At 36.0% G+C, this 6,795-nt stretch overlaps 1 long non-coding RNA gene across 1 annotated transcript; it reads right to left on the bottom strand.

Moving 5' to 3' along the window:
• Positions 1-4,878: 4,878 nt before the first annotated feature.
• Positions 4,879-5,574, bottom strand: LOC121377611. The gene is made up of 2 exons (XR_005958635.1): positions 5,236-5,574; positions 4,879-5,108 (listed from the first exon to the last, which is right to left on the bottom strand). It is a non-coding gene; the product is annotated as an uncharacterized LOC121377611 (long non-coding RNA).
• Between the last annotated feature and the right edge of the window lie 1,221 nt (positions 5,575-6,795).

Below are 6,795 nucleotides of genomic sequence, written 5' to 3'. Positions count from 1 at the left end.
AGATTGAAAAGGTACAAAATATAATTCACCATAGCTGACAATGCACTGCATGTAGTACACAATAGAGAACACAAACTATTACTGTTTTTAACAGACGAAGACATATGACTAAACAGTGTGCTGTTGATACCAGTAAAACAGAGATTCTGCCCAAACACTTTAAGTTTATCTAGTTCTTTTTATTAAACCCCTACTCGTCCAATCGGAGGGGACTGTAGGTTTTGTCTGTCTTTCTCAACCCCTACAATTAAGAAAATATCCATGACAAAAAAACAACTAAACATGCCACTGAAAAACGCCCACCTGAATACTGTCAAAGGCAAAAAAATGCGGTGGAGAATTAAAAACTCTACGGCAATCTCTACAGCATTGCCGATTGCCATGGGTAATTGAAGGGGTTGCTTTTTGTCTGTCATCTGCACTGGCGTAGGAAGTGTGGGGGGGGGGGGGGGGAGGAGAGAGGGAGGGAGGAAGGAATGTCCCCCCCCACACTTTTCAGATATATTGCTCTTATAATAGTGTAAAAGGGTGTAAATATAAAAATGTGCCCCCCTCCCCACACACACCCTTACTTTTTGGCACCTTCCTTCGCCATTTATCTGTATTGTATCTGTCAGTCCATCTGTCTGTCTGACAGACATATAGTTTCCAAGCCTTGAACATAGCAGAATTATTTTTTTTCCTTCCGATTAATAAGTTTTAACGTTAATTAAAACAGATTCTAAAAAAATCTGAAAAAAAAAACAAATTCAATTTTATTTATTCATTCAAACTGAATAGCTTTTTATCCATCATTATTATATATACATACATTTGTTCCAAAAATTTAATATTTAAAAAACAAAAAAATGAAGAGAAAAAAAAAAAACCCACCAAGAAGATAAATTGGGGACTATTGCATATTTTGCAACAAGTTGATATTTATCTATACAACTGGAAAGAAATGAGATAACAAATACAGAGATGTAAATAGTGCCTGCAACGAAAAGCCTGAGTCCTAGTTTCAGGCAATTAACCATGATACTGACATTCAATTGGGAGATAACCATATGGAGTTTTTAGATTTGCGGGTGTTATTTTCTATTTGATGACCGCAAATGTATCATTTTTGACCGAAGGAGTTAGCCTGAGGTTAAAAATGAAACATTTACAGGCCATACTTGACCATAAATTTTTAAAAAGAATGATCCAATGTGAAATGGTAACTTGGGGAATATGTAATTCAACAGACTGTAAGAAAAATATAGTTATGACGTCAGTTTTGGTAACCATATTTTTTTAATGCATTATCTTTTTTTTTCTTCTCCATTCTTAAAAATTAATATACAGGTAAGCAACAAAACAAAACAAAACAAAACCTCCAAACATTACTACAAAAGAACAACAGTTTGATAAACTGACGGAAAACCGTAACGTCACAGAACTTTCACCAGATTACAATCAATGGGATATATCCACTGTACTGCATTAGCATACGGCAGTTGTATATAACATACAGATTACAGCACAATACTTTTTCTTTAAAAAAAAATCCAACAAAACAAAAACAAATAAATTCAGCTTTTAGCTATGTTACATTATAAAATATACATCAATAAAACGTTTCTTTTTTTAAAATAATTTCCATTATATACATTTTAAAAATCAAATATACAATTAACAACCGTCATTATAACAACAAAAAACAACAAGAACACAGGAGAAGAATTTATACGTCATAAGACCTCAAATGGCTCCATTTCATGTATATACATGTGTATTAAGCCATCGGACATAAAGCTGGTAGGTACCGGGTTCCCAGCCCGGTACCGGCTTCCACCCAGAGCGAGTTTTAACGACTCAGTGGGTAGGTGCAAGACCACTACATCCTCTTATCTCTCACTAACCACTAACTCACTGTCCTGGGCCCCGTTCCACAAAGTGATCTTAGCCCTAAGATCACCTTAAGTGCATAGCTACCTTATGCACTAAGGTGATCTTAGTGCTAAGATCGCTTCGTGGAAAGGGGCCCAGGACAGACAGCCCAGATAGCTGAGATGTGTGCCCAGGACAGCGTGCTTGAACCTTAATTGGATACAATCACGAAAATAAGTTGAAATGAATGAAAATGTATTTCTCATGATATCACATCACATAATGGCCTGTGTATAGCAACCACCTGGTTTAACAGGCCACTTTAGTCTCATCTCAAACCAAGTATCACAAGATTACCTGTATGAACCAGCCACCCATTTACACTGAATAACATAAGGAAAGTGAATATTTTAACAACTGATATCCGCTGAAAATGCACCAGTCAGATTTGAAGTTGTTAAACGGATACGAGAAGTAAAAAAAAAGTTAGTTTTGTTTGTTTAACGACGCCAATAGAGCACATTGATGAATTAAGATGTCAAACATTTGGTAATTCTGACTCGTAATCATCAGAGGAAACCCGCTACATTTTTCCTAATGCAGCAAGGGATCTTTTATGTGCACTTTCCCCACAGACAAGAAAGCACTGGTTGGAATGAGAAAAAAACCAATAAGCTGAATGGATCCACCGAGGTGGTTCGATCCTGCGACGCAAGCACCTCAAGCGTGCACTCAACCGACTGGGCTAAATCCTGTCCCGAGAAGTAAAAAGTAATACTTTTAACTGATTTTGTATAACTGGATGTATTCTTGTAGACAATAAATAACCCCAAAATCTATTGAAAATGCACCCGTCAGATTTGAAGCTGTAAAAAGGATATGAGAAGACTAATAGAATGTATCACCGTTTTGAGGTATAGAGAAGGCAATTCCAACCCAAGGGACAAACTGTTTTTTGTGAGGATCGAGGTTTACCGAGGCCATTACAGAAACATTTTGTCCCCGAGGGTTGGAATTGCCTTATTTATACCTCACAACGGTGATCGATTCTTTTTCTTGCCCATTTAATTTCAGTAACAAAACATTAATTTTGTAAGCGAAGGTTAAGACGATTTGTAAACATTTTACCTACAAACTCATTTAATCATACGCAGGAAAAATATAGTCCATCTCATGCAATGACATAAAAATGTAACAACTTACAAATAAATATAAAGTTGAAAATATTAATTTGTTTAAATAATTTTAAAACAATTTTTACAACGTGAAATGGCAAACAGAATTCTGAAAACCATGAGTTATAACGTCAGTCGTTATAAAGCATGAGTTATGAGGTCACACGTACGTAGAAATCGTCTAGACTTCGGGTCGGATAGATTTATCTAGCACTGTGCAAAAGCTGGATAACACTGTCCAGTGGGCAAGAAAAAGTAATACATTAAATTGATTTTGTATAACTGGATGCATTCTTGTAGACAAGGGGTGGGACACAGCTCAGTGGTATAGCGCACGTTTGATGCGTGGTTGGTCTAGGATCGATCCCCGTTGGTGGGCCCATTGGGGTATTTCTCGTTCCAGCCAGTACACCACGACTGGTATATCAATGGCCATGGTATGTGTTATCCTGTCTGTGGGATGGTGCATATAAAAGATCCCTTGCTGCTAATCGAAAAGAGTAGCCCATGAAGAGACAACAGCTGGTTTCCTATCTCAATCTCTGTGTGGTCCTTAACCATATGTCTGACGCCATATAACCGTAAACTAAAATGTGTCGAGTGCATCGTTAAGTAAAACATTTCCTTCTTGTAGGCAATACTCGGTAAATAACCCAATATTTTTTATACAAGGGTTAGGGTCACTTAGGGGATAACTATGTTGTCTTTGACCATTTGCGGACGTTTGTGCTGACTTTATATTCGCTAATTGAGTTTTATCATCCATTAAAATCTTTTGTAGGAGATATCGCTGGCACTATAATTTGCGTTAAATCTGCCCTGCAATATTGTTTCCTAGGAGATATACACGACCCCCCCTCCTTATGAAAAATTTTGATTGACATTTTTCATTTTTTTGTCAACGCTTTTAATCACAAGACATTACAATTTGTTATGGATAATAAAAAGAATCATGTCTTGTGTATATGTTTCAGCGCTGAAACACCATCATTTAATAGTGACATGTTGCTTCAGAAAAAGATTAGACATTCAGTATGCCACTGTCGTTCTGCTAGTTCCCCCAAAACGACAGTCTACCTTACTGCCAAAAATATATTGTGACATTCACAATGCCAGTAACATTTACTGACATTGTTTAGTGGATGGACAAAAATTATTGGGCCTTCCAAATGTTAGCCCAACTTTTGCATTTGAGCGTATAACAAACCGTACACTTTTGATCACTGAAGTGCCCCCCCCCCCCCCCCCCCCGTCTAAAAGTGTACTCCCCAAATGAAAAATGTTGATTGACATTTTTCATTTTTAAAAAAAGCGTACCACAGCCTTTCATATGCCAGTCATGGTGCACTGGCTGGAATAAGAAATAGCCCAATGGGCCCCAACAACGGGGATCGATCCCAGACCGACCACGCATCAAGCAAGCGCTTTACCACTGAGCTACGTCTCGCCCGTTTGTGCACTGAATTTATGACATCATTTATGTGTTCATGATGGGTTACCTATAAACGAAATGGGTTACCTGAATTTGATTTTGGCGTAACCCATAAATGGTTTATGCAAATTTTCGATTCTCGGAGGCCTTTTATTCCAAATCAGTAACAGCAGCATTTAAATGAATGAATAAATGATTCTAATTCAACACATTTGTAAGAACAAATCTGATTGGATCCCTGCTAAAAATTTCAGGTGGTAAAATCACCGATATGCCGGTCGCAAATTTTCTGGCAGAAATAAGTCATAGGTTAAGCGAGGAACAGGGTTGTTTTGTAATGACGTCATAAAGACAATTTCTGTAGCGTTCATATTACGTACAGAAGTCGTTAAATACTGAGAAGTTTTTATGTCAGAAATGAACATATTATTCTTTATTAGTCATTATCTAATCATGAGAGCAGATTAAATATGTCAAATTACACATCTATGTTCGAGCCGCTAACTGTCCGACCACCCATCATCTGTTAATGCGCTGCCTAATGACGTCACCAGCTGGTGACGTTTATAGGCTTATTCTTACTACAAATGTGACAATTTCCTATTTAAAATCAACCAGCAAACAGTTTAATTAGAATAGGGATAACCCTACTGTGTTTTCCGATTTGCGTACGTATATCGGTGGTTTTATCAAACTAAATTTGCGACAGTAAAACCACCGATATACGTCCCCAAATCGGAAAACACAGTAGGGTTATCCCCTAAATGAATAAACATTTTAACGACACCCCAACCAGTGGGTGTCGGCTCGTTTCAAACGGACACAGTAGTACAAAAAGCCTTAATTAGCAACTGTTGAGAAAAGAAAGGAAGGAAGGATTGTTTAACGTGCACATTCAGAGCAAGTTGTTGTAGCTCATGCAAAATAAGAAGAAAAAAAGTTTGCTATACTTATACTTCAATCATTATGATATAACCATTGTTGTGTGCTCAATTAAAGGGACAGACCCTAGTTTTTAAACACTATGACATATTTTTCACTAATACAGCTGTTTATGATCACTGAAATAAACTTTACTTACATTTTATTGTTTAGATCATCCATTTCCGTACAATCGAGGTGTTTCTGCTCATCCTGGTGTTTCTAATACCACAAAATGCATTTTTCATATTTTAAAAATATGTTGACGGTTGACGGTTAGTCTATTTTTAAGGGTATTTCAACATCACACTTGTTTCACTCAGTTGTATCCAAATTTGTTACAGGTTTGTAAATTAAGCAAACTTAGTGTCCATTTTTATGGGTTGAAACTAGAGTCTAGGTGAAAAATATGCCTTAAGGTGTTTAAAAACTGGGGTCTGTCCCTTTAATTACCAAACAGACAATCTAAATTTTTTCTTCAAAACATTCTATTGTACGTTTCTTCAAATTTAGATTTAGCTAAATTTGTGATTTCCTGATTCACTGTATTCCATCCTTGTTAAGTTCTGAAGAGAAATCACAGGCATTGCAAGGCATGAAAATCCAACATCTTGAGTAACGAACATTCTCATTCAGATAATTACAATGTATTTCAGCACCACGATCAACAGACAGCACTATCATTACGAAAGCTAAATGGTCATCAAAATTTGGGAAATAATGATTTCAACATTTAAAACATTGCAATAAGATAAGGCCACATAATTATTTTTTTTAAACTTATTTAGCGTCCACCCATTTCAATTTTCCCAGGTAGGGAGGTTTTATTTTTATTTTTATTTTGTATGTAGAATGGAGTACTGCAGGAAGAAGACATCTGACGAATTGTTACCGCTATTTATTACCCATATGGTTACAAATATCTTGGTACATATCAAAACTAAAAACCCTGATTGATAAATATAAATGTAAAAAGAAAAAGGTCTATGCATGCTTTGTAGATCTCAAACGAGCATTCGATTCTGTGGATAGAAGCAAATTATTTAATAAAATTGCTCTTATGGGGGTTACAGGTAATGTTTTAAAAATAATCGAATCTTTATATGTTAATGTTACATATAGTGTTCAGACTGATAAAGGCATATCACAAAAATTCCAATCAAACATTGGTGTTTGCCAGGGCTGTATTTTATCTCCAACACTATTTATTATGTTCATTAATGACTTCCAAGAATAACATTGGAGATAAAGTATCACTAGACACAATGCGCTTAAGCCATCTACTTTTTGCAGATGATCTTCTACTTTTATCAGAAACCCCACATGGTCTACAACAGCTCCTTGATCAACTAGATATATATTGTAATGACAACAATCTTACTATTAATTTAAATAAAACAAAAATTGTTATTT

Source organism: Gigantopelta aegis, chromosome 7, assembly GCF_016097555.1.
Source record: "Gigantopelta aegis isolate Gae_Host chromosome 7, Gae_host_genome, whole genome shotgun sequence".
NCBI classification, from domain to species: Eukaryota; Metazoa; Mollusca; class Gastropoda; order Neomphalida; family Peltospiridae; genus Gigantopelta; species Gigantopelta aegis.
The sequence above is the reverse complement of the archived record's forward strand: the minus strand, read 5'-3'. Positions and strand labels throughout refer to the sequence as shown.